General features: G+C 43.8%; 1 protein-coding gene across 2 annotated transcripts in view; it reads right to left on the bottom strand.

Annotated features, from left to right (window-relative positions):
* RELB (RELB proto-oncogene, NF-kB subunit) overlaps positions 1-16,888 on the bottom strand; it is a 738,804-nt gene that overhangs the window by 495,163 nt on the left and 226,753 nt on the right. Inside the window, exon 1 of one of the 2 annotated variants that reach the window (XM_069644628.1) lies at positions 16,177-16,398. The exons of the other annotated variant lie outside the window; for it this stretch is intronic. The gene's annotated coding sequence lies outside the window, so the exon portion shown is untranslated. Of the gene's footprint in view, positions 1-16,176; positions 16,399-16,888 lie in introns of those variants that run through there. 2 annotated transcript variants of the gene reach the window in all.

Raw genomic sequence — 16,888 nt, 5'->3', positions numbered from 1 at the left:
CACCTCTAAGTCAGACGAGTGGCCGATAGCAGTTTGTTACAACTCGGTGTCTCGAGGGCGTATAGAAGCATGGGATGACCGTGGTGGAGGGGATCTACAAAGCGTAGTAACCCTTGCAAGCAACTAGCCCGAAATAAGAAGGTACCAGAGGGGTCAGTATGTGTATGGTAAGAGATAGACTAGAAAAAGTGTCAACGTGCTTTTCCGCAGTGGCCTGCGTCGGGAACAAACAATACAAAACACTTTACCTATGTCATCCATTGGTTTGCGAGCAGGAATGTATCTCCGCGGTCATTACTGAAAAGAGGGTCAAAAATAAAATGGACAACATTACTTAGTACCTGTTGCCACTAAGAAGCCTCGTGAAACGGGGGGAATTGTAGTAAGAAGCGTCTGGCGAGTGTCTTACCCAGTGTGAAGAGGTGCACGGGATGCAGGTCTTGCGTGTGCAACTAGCCGAATGTGAGACGCTGCCACTGTTGACAGGTCGTCAAGGAGACCCATATAGTCCTACTTCTATGTCGATAATTCCGAAACACGGTGCCGAATACGGCAACGGAACGGCGGCCATTTTGGAGTGAAGTGAACTATACACAACTAAAGGGTAACGTAAGTGTCTGTCAAGAGGGGAATCTTCGGGCGCAAACGAGCAATAGCCCTTATTGCACGGAGAACTCTGGTGAAATGTAGGGGGGAACACCAGACCTTATCTGTAGAGAGTTAACAAACAGAAAATGAATGTTAAAGGATTGTCTCATTAAGCCTCATCAAATCAGACCAAATCCGTAAAGATATAACAAATGCAAACTACATATGATGCCAGTCGATTGACTCATTGAGCCCCGTCACATCACTGTGAAGGGTGAAGATCATCTTCTGTTCCATTTTCAACAGTTGCTTTTCGCGTGTTATGTTGTTCGTTCCTTTCAAGGCCAGGAGGACTGTCCAAGTGAAGTCCTCGTATTTGTGTTTCAGGAGGTTGAAATGCTTCACAAGGGGAGCATTCTCCGTTCTGTTCTTCAGACAGCTACGATGTTCCATAATGCGTGTTTTTACTTTTCTGACAGTTTTTCCAACATAATGCAGTCCACATATGCATGTAATCATGTATACCACGTACTCAGTATTACAATTGGTTAAATTCTTTTGGGACCAGAGTTTTGAGAGACCAACATCAACTTCTTTGGTTCTAGTGGTTAGTTTGCAAACGCCACAATTTCCACAGGGGTAGTGACCGGTGGCTTCAGGGAAACCCCAGAGGGTGGTGAGTTTGGGCTCCGGAGTGTTGATCGGTTTGAGTCTGCTATTACTCACTAAATTGCCAATGGTGGTACTTCTTTTATAAGCAAAAATAGGCAGAGCTGGGGGTTGAGTCAGAGTTCTAAAGATTTTCCAATTTTTCTTGATGATGTTGGTAATTTCAAAACTCTGGTCCGTAAAGGTAGTCACACAGACAATACGATCATTTTTAGCTTTAGTTGGCTTAGGTTCAAGTAGAGCTTGCCGGTTATTATTAAATGCTCTTTTGGCTGATTTTTTTATTAGCTTTTTAGGGTAACCTCTTTGTCTGAGTTTTTTACTGAGTGTGGAGGCTTCAACTTCGTACGTTTCTTTATCAGAACTATTCCTTTTAAGACGGAGGAACTGACCAAACGGGAGGTTATCACGTAAATGTTTAATGTGATGGCTGGAATAGTCCAAAAGGGAATTCCTGTCTGTAAGTTTGTGGTAAGGTTTTATTTTCAGAACGCCATTAAGGTGGTAAATGGTAAGATCCAGAAAGTTAGTAAATTCATTGCTGGAAGTCATCGTAAATTTCAGATGGGGGTTAAGACCATTAAGCCAGGTAAAAAAGTTGTTGGCTTCATCCTTAGTACCTTTTCATAGTACCAGAATATCGTCAATATAGCGACTCCATTTACTGATGTTACTGCTGAATGGGTTGCCATTATCATAAATGTGTCTTTTTTCGAACGTTTCGACATAAAGATTGGCTACACTCGGTGCCATAGTGGCACCCATGGCGGTGCCCTCGATTTGTTGGTAAAATTTCCCATTGAACTCGAAGTAGTTCCGTTTTAGTGCGAGTTCTACACACCATAGGATAAATGAAGTAGGAACAGGATCATTATCTGTTCGGGTATGGAGTGTTTCTTCTATGGTGTCGATTGAGGCTTGTTGGGGGATGTTGGTATATAAGGAAAAAACATCTAAACCCATGAGTAAATCGGTCGTAGGGTCAAAAGGCAGATTCTCATAGCTATTAATAACGTCTCTGGAATCTTTGAGGTAGGATTGCATTTTTTGTACATGTACTTTCAAATAATGGTCAGCAAAAATTGAAAGTGGTTCGAGGACAGAGTCGATACCCGCTACAATGGGTCGTCCTGGTGGGTTTTGAAGGGTTTTGTGTACCTTGGGAAGGGTGTAGAACGTTGGGATGCTTGGTTTTTTGTTGATAAGAAAGTCTGCTTCTTGTTTCGAAATCCATTCACGATCTTTTGCCTTGCCCACTTGATCAGTTATCAGTCGTAAGAGTTCTGGAGTTGGATCTTGTGTGAGCAGGTAGTAGTATGAGGTATTGCTCAGTTGTCTCTCGCATTCATCAATGTAATCGGTCCGATTCAGGATAACAATTCCTCCCCCTTTATCTGCCTTTTTTATGATGATCGTGGGATTGTTGGACAATGAGTCGAGGGCTTTTCGTTCCAAATTCGATAGGTTGTGAAATGCTCTCTGGTGGTTCTTTTCCATGGCGGTAATATCCGAAATGACTTTCCTTTCAAACACGAGTGATTCCGGGGAGAAGCTATGAGAAGGGGGATAAAATGTAGATGGATTGCGTAGACCTGTAAAGGGATCATGTTCCTTCGTCATCACAAAACCCAACCCTTTATTTAGGACTTGTTGTTCACTTTCAGTAGGTATGTAATTCGATAGGTTGATCAGAAGCGATTCCCGCTCCGTGTTTGTTTCGAACCGTCGTCCCAATTGCTTCTGTTCTGGGCCTGGTATAAAAAACGACCTTGGTTCTGTCTTCTGCCTCCATTGGTTTGTTGTCTTGTTGGTTGGCCCCAGCCCCTTCTGTTAAGAGTTTTGTTGCCTGAAGATGTACCTTCTCCTGCATCATCCAGCGTTCTGAAAATAAAACCTTACCACAAACCTACAGACAGGAATTCCCTTTTGGACTATTCCAGCCATCACATTAAACATTTACGTGATAACCTCCCGTTTGGTCAGTTCCTCCGTCTTAAAAGGAATAGTTCTGATAAAGAAACGTACGAAGTTGAAGCCTCCAAACTCAGTAAAAAACTCAGACAAAGAGGTTACCCTAAAAAGCTAATAAAAAAATCAGCCAAAAGAGCATTTAATAATAACCGGCAAGCTCTACTTGAACCTAAGCCAACTAAAGCTAAAAATGATCGTATTGTCTGTGTGACTACCTTTACGGACCAGAGTTTTGAAATTACCAACATCAATAAATATTGGAAAATCTTTAGAACTCTGACTCAACCCCCAGCTCTGCCTATTTTTGCTTATAAAAGAAGTACCACCATTGGCAATTTAGTGATTAATAGCAGACTCAAACCGATCAACACTCCGGAGCCCAAACTCACCACCCTCTGGGGTTTCCCTGAAGCCACCGGTCACTACCCCTGTGGAAATTGTGGCGTTTGCAAACTAACCACTAGAACCAAAGAAGTTGATGTTGGTCTCTCAAAACTCTGGTCCCAAAAGAATTTAACCAATTGTAATACTGAGTACGTGGTATACATGATTACATGCATATGTGGACTGCATTATGTTGGAAAAACTGTCAGAAAAGTAAAAACACGCATTATGGAACATCGTAGCTGTCTGAAGAACAGAACGGAGAATGCTCCCCTTGTGAAGCATTTCAACCTCCTGAAACACAAATACGAGGACTTCACTTGGAGAGTCCTCCTGGCCTTGAAAGGAACGAACAACATAACACGCGAAAAGCAACTGTTGAAAATGGAACAGAAGATGATCTTCACCCTTCACAGTGATGTGACGGGGCTCAATGAGTCAATCGACTGGCATCATATGTAGTTTGCATTTGTTATATCTTTACGGATTTGGTCTGATTTGATGAGGCTCAATGAGACAATCCTTTAACATTCATTTTCTGTTTGTTAACTCTCTACAGATAAGGTCTGGTGTTCCCCCCTACATTTCACCAGAGTTCTCCGTGCAATAAGGGCTATTGCTCGTTTGCGCCCGAAGATTCCCCTTTTGACAGACACTTACGTTACCATTTAGTTGTGTATAGTTCACTTCACTCCAAAATGGTCGCCGTTCCGTTGCCGTATTCGGCACCGTGTTTTGGAATCATCGACATAGAAGTAGGACTATATGGGTCTCCTTGACGACCTGTCAACAGTGGCAGCGTCTCACATTCGGCTAGTTGCACACGCAAGACCTGCATCCCGTGCACCTCTTCACACTGGGTAAGACACTCGCCAGACGCTTCTTACTACAATTCCCCCCGTTTCACAAGGCTTTTTAGTGGCAACAGGCACTAAGTAATGTTGTCCATTTTATTTTTGACCCTCTTTTCAGTAATGACCGCGGAGATACATTCCTGCTCGCAAACCAATGGATGACATAGGTAAAGTGTTTTGTATTGTTTGTTCCCGACGCAGGCCACTGCGGAAAAGCACGTTGACACTTTTTCTAGTCTATCCCTTACCATACACATACTGACCCCTCTGGTACCTTCTTATTTCGGGCTAGTTGCTTGCAAGGGTTACTACGCTTTGTAGATCCCCCTCCACCACGGTCATCCCATGCTTCTATACGCCCTCGAGACACCGAGTTGTAACAAACTGCTATCGGCCACTCGTCTGACTTAGAGGTGCTTACATTTACTGATACTCTCCCTGGTGCCATACTCTAGGTATTTGCTGCTATGTTATATGTGCTAGGAGGCTGGATTGTGTATTAATTTACCGCAATTTTCATCCATTTTTTTGTAGGGTCGCGATGGCCACCTACCTGCACCTACTAATCTAAGTAGAGAGCCCCCACTGGCACCACCATAGGTAATTTTACCCTTTTGTTGTTGCCTAGTTCATTGTTTGAACCTCCCCAAGTACACAGTGAGTCATGAACTTAATCTTGGATGTCTATTGTTGTTTTTATCTCTTACAGGTACTATTAGGCTCGAATGAATCTGTGTACCATCATTTCTTGTAAAATAGGCTATACTGTTGAATTGTTACCTCCTGATGAATGTTCCACACTTTGCCCTAAGGAACAGAAACATGTCGAGACACATCTCTGGACTTTAAACAGGGATAATACTATATGACATATTGATCCATATGCGGACGGGTACTATACACTTTGTTGCTAGACGAGTACCCACAGTGGTCATATTCCTTTGGTAATATTTTTTTAAAGTAGCCACTTAAGCCGGCAACGTATTTCCTATTTTGTTGTTTGTACATTGTAAGATTTTTTATATGCACTGTCATGGACCAATCTGTGTAATTGGATGTTTTAGACTTACTGATTTTTCCGTTATTATTAAAATTTGATGTTATTTTTCCAACTGGTCCCCTATATTGTTTTGCTTCAAGTGTTAATGCAAGGCACCTGTAGTACCTAAATTTAAACTTTGTCTCCCATACAGTGACCAGGCTCATAGCTACATATTTAAAGGCCCAAGATGGATAACAATCATTAGCATTTTAAAAAAAAGAGCCAATAAACCAACATAAAACCCCTAACAGTTGATTTTGTAGTAGCAGCTTTTAACAGCTTCTCAGTTTCCACAGACAGATTTGCACTTTCAACAAAATTCTTTATGCTGGGACTCACCAAGGAAGCACTTTAAAATAAATGGCCATAACCAACACTTGTTTGTGTGATATTTCAACTAGCTACTTTTATGGTGTTGATCCAACGCCACTCCACTCAACAGAATGTTACCCTTTTCATTTCAAAGGATTGATAGGAGAGCTGGTGCTATTGCTCAGTTGACAGAAGGTTAAGCCCTAAATAAACATAACTCAATGGCTGTGGATTATAAAGCGCCTAAAGCACTCCAAACGCACATAAAACCAGCAGCGCAGGGATCAATTTTCCTTCACTTCATAAACTTCAATAGCCAATATTACTGCATTGCCACCAAAATTAGCAGAGTAATTTAAGATAACAGCTTTATTTACCAAAAAAGTAGGTTTGATTACGTTTTTTCAAAAGATGGTTTTCTGCAAATCTTACATCCAAATAATAAACAACAAAAAACTCTTGTAAGAACAGAATTTTTAAGCTGCTCCTTTACGGAATGTAGAAGGACATGCGATTCATAAATATTAATCGGAGAAAGCACACAACCCTAAAATCAGCTAGCCACTAATGCGGATCTCCAAAGCTTTAGCCATTCGACCAATAAGCACAGCGTCATCGGTACATGTTAAAAGCACTGTTAACCTACCCACAAAATTTGAAGAATCAACTTTCAATCCAAAGAGGTGGCTTTAAAATCCATCAACATATAAATTACGAAGCAACAAACCAATAATGCATCCCTGTTTGACTCCCTTAGTAATGGGCAATGCAGGTGTCGATTTACCTCAAGGGCTATACAAAACAAGCACGTTGGTGTTTGAACAAAGATGCATTATAAAGCTCAACACAAATTCCTATTGAAATTGACCACCGCCACTGCAGTGCACCTTGTCAAATGCCTTTGAGAGATACATAACTGCCCAATAAAGTGACACTCCTTTCACTTTATGGAACCCCTCAATCATCTCTGCTCTACTGTACCGATACCAGATATATTGTTCAAAGTGTACAACAAGTGTATTCAGAACTATTTTACCCATAATCGTCAGGAAGACATTAAGGTAGGTATAGAACTCCTAAGACCTTCTCTATTCCCCTCTTTGAATATAGGGACTATTATATTAGTGTCCCAATCCAGGTGGACGAGAACATTCAAGAAAACCACTGCTCTAATAACATTCAGTAAGTTTGTGGACCATAGAGACTTCACCATTGAATACAGATCTCCAAGTACCCTGTCAAATCCGGGAATTTTAAGTTTACTAGAACACACAGGATTGATCAATGAATAATAAATCGAATATTAAATGGTCACTCTCTGACCTTGCTAAAATCGCCCTTTCAATAACCCTCCAGTTACACATCGTGGTCATAAAATAATCTATAGGATTCTTGGGAGACTTACAGAATGATCCTTGAGCTCATCTATAGGAGTTCATACAACAATTTATAAACACAAACGTTATCAACCTTTTATATGGCACTAAATTTGTGACCCGGTTTATTACTAAAGAAAGACAACACTGAAGATCAACTACAGTCTACATCACTCTCTGGGAATTCCATCCTATTATTGCATTAAAAGCACCATCAGTTACTAAAAAGTGATCAGAAACTGTTTCTACTACTTAGAAGCTCAATAAGAACGTATCAAGTTAGCCAAACAAAAAGAACCACCATCCAATATTTCAGTTATTTTTAAAATTACAGTGTACCATATTCTTTATAGACATAATTATCCTAAGGTCCTGCATGCTATTGGTTGAGAGATTACACATTTGTACAATCAACTGGGTTGATTTGCTTATTCTGGCACCAAATAACAAATTGTTTCCATTTGTCATAGTAACAGTGTCTTGTGTTAGGTTTTCTTGACTCTTTCAAGATATCCATACATCTCTGGGGTAAATTGAGATGCCCGAACTCTATGACTTCAGGAGCCATGCTGGCAAGTTCATTGAGTTGGGCTGAGGATGCACTGTTAGGCCCTCGGGCTGGGAGAGTAGGTTGTACCAGCACGGGAGTTTGATGGGGTCACACACCGTTAATTTGCGTAGGTGTAGGTGTGGGTATCAGGGTTGCCTCGCCCACATAGGAGCGTCATCGGTTGTTGACCACCTTCCTCATCAGAGGGGTTGGTGGAAAAGCATAGGCAAACATCCCTGAGCAATTCATCCATAGGGCGTTCCCCTTGGAGCCTGGCTGGGGGCACCTGGATGCAAAATCTGGGCATTGCCTGTTTTCGCTTGTGGCGAATAAGTCTATAGCGGGGAAACCCCACTGAGAGGTCTCCTACGACTTCTTTGTGTAGTGTCCACTCGTGTTCTTCTGGAAGGGTATCCCTGCTCAGAGCATCTGCTAGCGATTTGAGATCCCCTGGAACATGTTGGGATGACAGGTAAATCTTCCGTTTAAGTGCCCATCGCCACATTTTCTGGGCAAGCTTGGACAGATTTGGCGAACGAGTGCTCCCTTGTTTGTTTAAGTAAAACATCGCCGTCCTGCTGTCTGTTAGGCTCTGCACTGACAGTGTAAGTGACTTCAATCCAGCAATCCAACTAAGTCAATGCTTAGGATGGGATGCCCAATGGAAGCCCTTTTTTTATATATATTTATGTCAAAGTTCTTTAAATCTGGATGATGAACCCTTGTATAACGCCCCTCTCTTTGAATCCCGCTGACCTCACTGAGCCAAGAAGTAGGTTTGTTTTGCAAATTAAAAGATTTATTTGAGGAATTAAACAATATATAGATCACACTTTTATGAATAAAATAATATTTGAATCGCACACTTCTGAATATGGACGGTAATCAACAATGGGTATTATTACAAAATTGGAAATGCAATGATGGGAAAGAATGCAACACAGAAATAACTTGATATGATTTCAATCAAAAGATAACGTGATCACTTTTTCCCCTGTGACTACTCACAACCCCCCTATGCAATATGAAGAGATGGAAATGAGGGCACACAGGTTTCAGGAATACAATCAAGAATGCAGTTCAATTCCAGTTCCCCCCAGCAAGCTTAGAGAAAACAGGTACGATTTTAAAACAGGCAAAACGCTTGAGAAAGGGATTGCAATGGATGGGAAAATCTGCTAAATTGATTTTAATTTACTAAAAGAGATTCAGGATGAGTGATAAGTTACTTGAGATTGGTTCAGGTCTACACTAGCAATGATTCATGAATGATTATCAAATTGAAAACGAAATTCAGCAGTTGCAAACAAGAAGCAGCTATTTTTACAAGTGGTGAAATGGAGCTAAGTTGCAATTTGCTGCAATTCTTTCTGTGTGCATAAATCGCCATTACGGCAAAACTATAGTGAATTGGAATGTCGTTTTGGGTTTGATGGAAAGCTTAGGATCTTAGCTTTAAAATGAAATGTCGCTCCCAGGACGTGCGGTTCAAAAGATATGGATGTTTTTGTGAAGGTAGATTTTCAGAAATAAAGTCAAGATATCAGAATGACAGATGGCGCTTTACAGATTTGGAATCAACAGGATGAACACAGGATTCTATAATGCAGTTCTGGATAGGTTGAAATGAATGGAAAAGGATTACTTTAAACTAAGATTGGTTCTGTACAGTTCTAGACTAGATACTCACTCCTAGTTTTGGAATGGAATGCGCCTCGTCAAAGATCTGGTCAATGGTTTGGCTTCACTCTCGCCACCGGACAGGTCTCAGGCCCTCTGGGTTCTGCTCTCAGCACTGCAGAGCGGTCTAGGTCTCTTGAACTGGATCTGATGGGTCTGGATACAGCACTGCTCTCTCTGGATCTGGGTTCTAGCACAGGATTCTTAGCTAGAAGCAACACAGCTCAGCAAGGCTGTTGAATGGTTTGGTTAGGCCCAGTGGAAGTTTAAGGGTTAGAATCAAGTTGCAAAAGATTCTGAAGGCCTGCTGAGAAGGATTCAGCTTGTGAATTAGGCCTTTGCTTCAGGGTTCTAGAGCTTGGTTCTAGAGTCTGGATTCTAAGTTCTGGTCTCTGGATCTAGATCTGGAGTCTATCTGGATATTGTCTGGATCTGGTCCGGCAGAGTGCTTCGCAGGAATCAGTGAGCAGTGGAAAAAATGAGTCTCCTATCTGTCCTAGGCAGTCTCTTTTTATGTGTTTTCAAAGTGGGTGTGGAGGCTGATTCTACATGCCCAACCCCCTAAGGATTTGATAGGTCAGAGAACATCCTGATTGGAAAAAAGAGTAGTGCGTCATCCTGTGTCATCAGGTGTCATGTTTATGGCTTAAGGAAAGAACACTCCCCTTTGCTTTTACTTAGAAAATCATTTTTTCATACCAAATATATGTCCAAGGTGCACAACTTGTTCATAATACAAAAACAAATCACAGATTACTTAAGGTAGATTCTTGTCCAACTCTGATCTTCCTAGGAGCTTTAGTTCAGAAATGACAACTTATTCGCGATTTTGGTGGGTTTCTCAATATTGGTTCTGCACCAAATTTTACACATGCATGCAGATCCTCTCTGGGCATATTACTGTAAGTTCTTATGTTCATAACAAACACTGTACCTAAAATATTAATAAATTCCGGGGTTTGGTCTCAGAACGTTACCCGTCTCAAAGTTTAATATTTTTGTCAGCTTGTTACAATATTTTAGAACCATTTTCCTTAAACATATTTGGTGCAATGTTAAATCCACATCCCAGTCTGGTTCGCTCCCAGAGCTGGGCGAGTCAGATGGTCGCATGGCCTGCCTTCCTGCTAGAGCAGTTGTTGACCAGGCACACCCAAATCAGCATATTCTATTGAGTAGAAAGACTACATTGTCTCTTTCCTCCTGCCAGCGGGGGGAAATCTCCTCCTCTCACAACAGTTCTAATTAACATGTCCATGCGATATCCTCTCCTGTTGGTAGGAAGGACAAGCTGTGAAGGGTTCCAATGGACAGAAGGCCTCTTGAAGTTTTAACTAAATCAGATTGCCTTCTAGTCAATTACAACTTAGTTCCTTGTAAAAAAAAAAATACATTTATAAACTCACAATAAGCAACATATATTTAAATCAAGTCTTTTTCAACAATTTAATCACTGTGTGGCACTCTATATGGCATCTTGATAGAATTCTCTTCTTTGGCATAGTTTGGGTTCAGTTCAGTTTTTCAAAGAATATGGTTTTAAAACGCTGGCTTCTGGTAGTGGCGAGTACCGGTATTGCAACCATTTTTGACAGCTGTCTTTACATCAGTATCTTTAAAATGGGATTTAGCTTGATAGCATATGATACTTGCTGACATTGTGTTGATGTGGATCCTTGCAGTAGAATAATGTGGAACACCCAACAAGAAGGTTGGATCTTTTTGGTGATTTGTGAGCCATGGTTTTAGCACATTTTGACAATCAAGAAAATGAATTCCCAAACAGCTCTGTGTTGCTTTTGGCAATCAGCATTGCTATTTCCAAGTGGTTTCAGGCTACTTGGTGGATAGCTCAATGGTGGTTTTGGCCAGTGATCTCCTGTGCTCACTAAGATAGGCAAATGTGGATGGCAGCCTATCTTTCAGATTTTTACTGCGCATTTCTGGATGATTTTGAGCCAGCAGCATGCTTTCCAATGGCCATGCTGATGTTTCTGCTGCCAGCAATGCCTAGTGATGTTGCAGGGCTTGGATGAGTGGGTTAAGACATCCCACAACAGGTTGGATAGGAGGGGTTCGAATGCCGAAGCGCTCTGAAGACTGCCAGAAGTTCTATCAGATTGATGTGGTTCTGAGCCACTGTGCGAGATCAGAGACCCTGAGCTGTGTGGTGAAGGTAGTGAGCTCCCCACCCTGCCAGGGAGCAGTCTGTTGTGACGACGGCCTGTATCTCTGGATCGTAGAAGGGTTTCCCCTTCGTAAGATTCTCTCTTGTCCACCAGCAAAGACTCTGTACTAGTGTTGACGAAACAACCACTAGATCGTCCTACTGACCACTTGCTTGAGACCACTGTTTCGACAACCATTTCTGCATGGGTCGCATGCACAGGCGCGCGTGGTGAACCAGGTAAATGCAAGATGCCATCATGCCTAGCAAACACATTGCTTTGCGCACCCTTATCTGGCGACCGGCCTGATATTGAGGAATTTGTAGCAACAGATTCCAACTTCTTTCCTCCGATGGAAAGGCCAACCCCTCTTAGGTGTTTAGGACAGCTCCTAGGAACTGTTTTGAGGTGCTTGACACCAGGCTTGATTTGTTCTCGTTGATTGAGTAGCCCAATTGGAAGAGGAGGTCGATTGTTCTTTGAATGTTTAATCTGCAAATTACGGGGGTTTCTCCTGTAATGAGCCAGTTGTCCAGGTAAGGGTACACTGGGATTGCCTCCCTGCATAGGTGCGCTGCCACCACCGCCAGTACCTTGGTGAATACCCTTGGAGCCGAGGCTATACCGAAGGGCAGCACCTTGAACTGGTAGGGCGGATTGTCTATTTTGAAATGTAAGAATCTTCTGTGCGCTGGGAACATTGAAATATGAAAATAGGCATCTTTCATATCCAATGTTGCCATGTAATCCCCCTTTTTTAGTAGGGGGATTACCTCTTGGAGTGTAGTCATGCAGAATTTTTGTGGCTTGACATACTTGTTTGCAGGGCGCAAATCTAATACTGGGCGCATTGTTAGATCTTTTTTTGGCACAAGGAAGTAGGTTGAATAAATACCCGTTTACCTGGTTGCCCGGGACGAGTTCTATGGCGTCTTTTGCAAGTAGAGTGGTGATCTCCTCAAGAAGGATTTTCTGGTGCTCCGAGTGTACCTTCAGTCTTGGAGTAAGGTCGTGGGGGCGCACTAATAGTTCTATACAGTATCCTGCAGACACTGTGGACAGCACCCATCTGTCCGAAGTGATCCTCTCCCATGCGTGGGTGAAGATGGAAATGCGCCCCCATACTGGGGATGCATGGGAGGGGACCTGAACCGGAACGTCACTGTTTACTAGGGGGCGTACCACCTCTGGCGGGGCTGCCTCTACCCCTAGTGCGGTCCCTGCGCTGGCCTCTGGTGAATCCCTGTGATGTTTGTAACTGACTGTTGTCCCATGAGGTTCCTTGATTTTGGTATTAGTTGGAACCCCTCTGGGCACTTTGGCTGCAAAAGCGACGAAAACTTTATTTCCCCTCTGACCTGGGGGTTTATTTGTGAGTTGGCCGACAGATTTTAGGGTCTCTTACTCATCTTTAGCTGTCTTTAGCGCCTCTTCCACTGCCCTGCCGAATAGAATGTTCGGCTTTACCGGCATGTCTATAAGCGTGGCTTGGGTCTCGGGTTTGAACCCCGACTGACTTAGCCAAGCGTGGCGCTTTATTACTGTGCCTTCGGCTATCAATCTTCCAGCATTATCTGCTGCATCAAAATTTGTTTTAAGGATGCATCCAGATACGGACATCCAGATACGGACCTTCCGTCTGCTGCAATTTGGGCCAACTGCCCTTTTAGTGGTTCAGGTGCAGAGGCTACTAGAGCAGCTACTTGTTCCCACACATGGCAGTTATAGCTTGCTAAACGAGTGGTACTGTTAGCAATATGTGCCCGATCAGCTGACGTGGAGGCAACTTTCATACCCAGAGCAGATATCCTCTTGCTCTCCTAATCGGGAGCTGCTTCTGAAGAAGCTAATGGTGTACCTGCCCTCTTTCTGGTGGTTGTTACTACCAGGGAGTCCGGTTTTAATTGACCCCTTATATACATGGGATCCGAGGGAGCGGGCCGGAATAATTTTTCCACTCGTGGATTCACTGCACAAGTAAGATTTGGGGTTACCAGCAAAGGATCAATTCTACGCTGGATAGATTTTAATATTGGGATAGCCTGGGTAATGGGTCTCTTGTCCCCCAGGATTTCTTCCGCGAAATCCCTATCTTCTTGGACACCTTGTGTGTCTATCTGAAAATGAGCTGCTGCTTTAGCCAGTACCTCATTGAGGAGTGGCTGATTATCAATCGGTGAGTCATGCACCGGGCAGTCCTTAGGAAATGGGGAGTCAAGACTGTAGGCTTCTGCCTCATCCTCCTCTTCCTCTTCTTGGTCCTCATCATCCCCATAATAAGAAACCCCTGTCTGGTCTTCCAGCATATGTGTTTCTGTCTCCGCTCCATATGACACTGGATGGTAAGGTTCAATTAGCAAAGGGTCTGAAATCAATCCCTGCGCCAGAGCTTCAGAGTGGAGCCTTTTAGTAGGGGGTTGAGAGTCCTTGGACCCCGAAGGGGCAGAGGTAGCTGGTGTGTTGACATAGCTATGGAAATAATTAGGGTCTTTTTCACAGAAGTCTGCAAAAAAAGACATCCTTCTCATCACCCTATCAATATCCGCTGAGTTCCATTCCCTGGAAATGGGAATAAACCTCTCCTGTTCTGGTTCCTCATCCATTCCCATATCATGAGCAGTGGGAGGGACAATTTTACTCTTAGGAGTAGTGTCAGGGACCTTGGACTTATCTATCACTTTAGGAGCCTTCTGTTTTTCTTTATAGTGTTCTAAAGGTTTCTGCGTCGAGATTCGGAGGTAGTAGAAGGAGGGCGCCGGATCTCGGGAGTAGACGCTACACGCTTTGACTTGGGAGCATAGAGGTCGGAATCATCTTCTGACGATCGAGCCTCTGGAACTATTGGGAGTGCGGCACCTTTTTGAACCGCGGACGGTTGGTCTTTGTCATGTGGCGATCGCAAACAGGAATGCCCAGAAGACACAGAATCGTTGGACCGCTATCTCGATGCCTTCTGTTGCCGATCGCTCGACACACTTGTCGAGTCACCGCTGGGGCTGATGTGTTTAGAGGAAGTGGCGTGGGTTGCGCTGCTGCCGCCGGGTGTTCTCCCCATAACTGGGCCGCTGGCCAGTCCTCCGAGGTCGGGGGCTTGCACGTGGGTGTCTGATGTCACCCCTCTGCCCTCGCCGTCCGATACGACGGCGTTGCTGCCATCGCTGAACGACCCTTTGACATCCATGGCCTCTAGCTGCCTGGCGTAGTGGGCCCAGCGCTTCGTCGAGCGGTCCTTAAGTGTTTTTGGCTTGAAGAGCTTACAAGCTCGACACGTAGCCTCGGGATGGTCTCGTGGGAGACACACATTGCACATATTGTGCTTATCTACCATGGGAAACTTGCTGTTACACTTAGGGCAGAATTTGAAAGGAGTACTCTCCATATGTGTAAATCTGGCAACGCGCTGTGTATATGTAGGAAATAAATGTGGGAAAGTTATAAACGCCCCCCCACTCTCCCTACTTGTACAGGGCCGAGGCCAGAGGCCTTCCAAGGCCCGAGGTCCGTCATGTAGTTTTCGACGGCTGGTTCCCTCGATCTTCGGTGACGTCGATCTTCGGTGACGTCGATCTTCGGCGTAGGATGGAAGATAACGGGGAAAATGTTTAACACTATTTAGGCATAATTGGCAAATGCCAAGGAAACTCTGCAACATGTGTCCGACTAGTATGGTGGAAAAAACGATATGAGGGCCCTACACGCGTGAGGGGTCATGGGTACAGTGGACGTCACACTAGGGATAGTATAACTCGCACGCCCTAGTTCGACGCCCTAGTTCGACGCCCCTTTTCGAGTTTCGAAAAAACAAACTAATACTCTGCAGCTTCCACTAGATGTCGGCCTATGCACAGCATGTGATCTAAGCAGATTCCACAAGCCTCAGAAATATATATATATATATCTCCAACAATGCCAACACTCCTTTCCCGGAAGTAACCTTCCCTCATGTGGCCAGGGTGGGGCTGACACTTTCTGATCCAAACCCTGTGGCCGGCTATATGTGGGAGGATCACATGGGGAGGGTGATCCTCGGGGGCGGGATGGGGGGGACATGACATTGTTGGAGGAAGACACATGACCCACCCCCCCCCTTACTTTTAGGGATGTTCCTTCTATTTCCCGGGCCCTGATGGCTTATTGCAATAGTCTCCCTCAACCCTTTGCCAACTCCACCACCAATAATCCCCCACATGATATAGGGAACGTTGTGTACACAACTAAAACGAGGAAGAGACAGGGAGCAGTAAGGATTATTCTCAATAAGATAGAACATCAGCTTCCCCAATATCACATGTTAAAAGGACCGGGTAACAGCAACATGAATCCTTGCGACTGTCTAACATACATTTTGTGACTTTTTGTGACTTTAAAGCTACTCAAATTATAGAACCAAACTTCCTCAGTAATACCAGCTTTACTGTCCTTAGGTACGGAAAAGGAGGACAGGACTTTGCATGCAAGTTAACAAGGACTGACTATCATTGCCATACATTTAAAAGTGCTGTGACAAAGAAGCTGAACAGAGCAGTGAAGTTCAGTGAAGGCTAAAAGTCCAAGGTATGCTCTAGAGTTTATAGAAACGCACCTGTGGCCGGGACATTTAAATCACCAAAGCAAGAAATGCAGGCACACTGCTGGCAGGAGCAAGTTGCTCCTTTCCGTGCGAAGGAACGTCTGGGAGAAAGTCGGTGGAGCCAACCGGCTTGGGAACCCTGAAGGGAGAAGGCTGCTGGAAGAGGATGACACGCAGCGAGAATGCCCGATGCCAGTCGAAGGCTCCTAGGTGTTCACCGGCATCGGAGAAAAGCACTTTGCTCGCCGGAGTCTCATGTAAAGGAAAGAAGAGAGAAGAGGAATGGTTTTTACAAACGGAGAGAGAAAGGCTGAAAGAGGAGAGACCGTCAGGTTTGTCAATGCATGTTGCAAGCAAATAAGAGACACTAAAGAGGCAATAAGAAACCAAGTATATTAGCCAGTGAAGCTAAAAAGCGGAACCACCATCAAAGGTGAGAGAGTGAGCAGGAGCTCACATATGAAAGAAGCCTTCGCAGGAGAGTATACCCGACAGGTGCAAATGTGTAAAAGAAATCCTGTTAGGGCAATACAACAGGTAAGTACAACACAAAGAACTAGCCAGCAGGCTCTGTTGTTTTAAGATACTTGGGAACACAATCCCTGGCAGGAGTATACACCAAGTATCCAGACCACAAATAAAAAGGAAGAAAATCAGTTTGAAGATAACTTCTGTTGTTGACCCAGGAGAATATCAGGAACGGTTATTTGTAACCCAAGAAAGC

Source organism: Ambystoma mexicanum, chromosome 2p (assembly GCF_040938575.1).
Source record: "Ambystoma mexicanum isolate Mex_15411 chromosome 2p, UKY_AmexF1_1, whole genome shotgun sequence".
Taxonomy (NCBI): domain Eukaryota; kingdom Metazoa; phylum Chordata; class Amphibia; order Caudata; family Ambystomatidae; genus Ambystoma; species Ambystoma mexicanum.
This window is presented reverse-complemented; position numbering and strand designations above follow the sequence as displayed.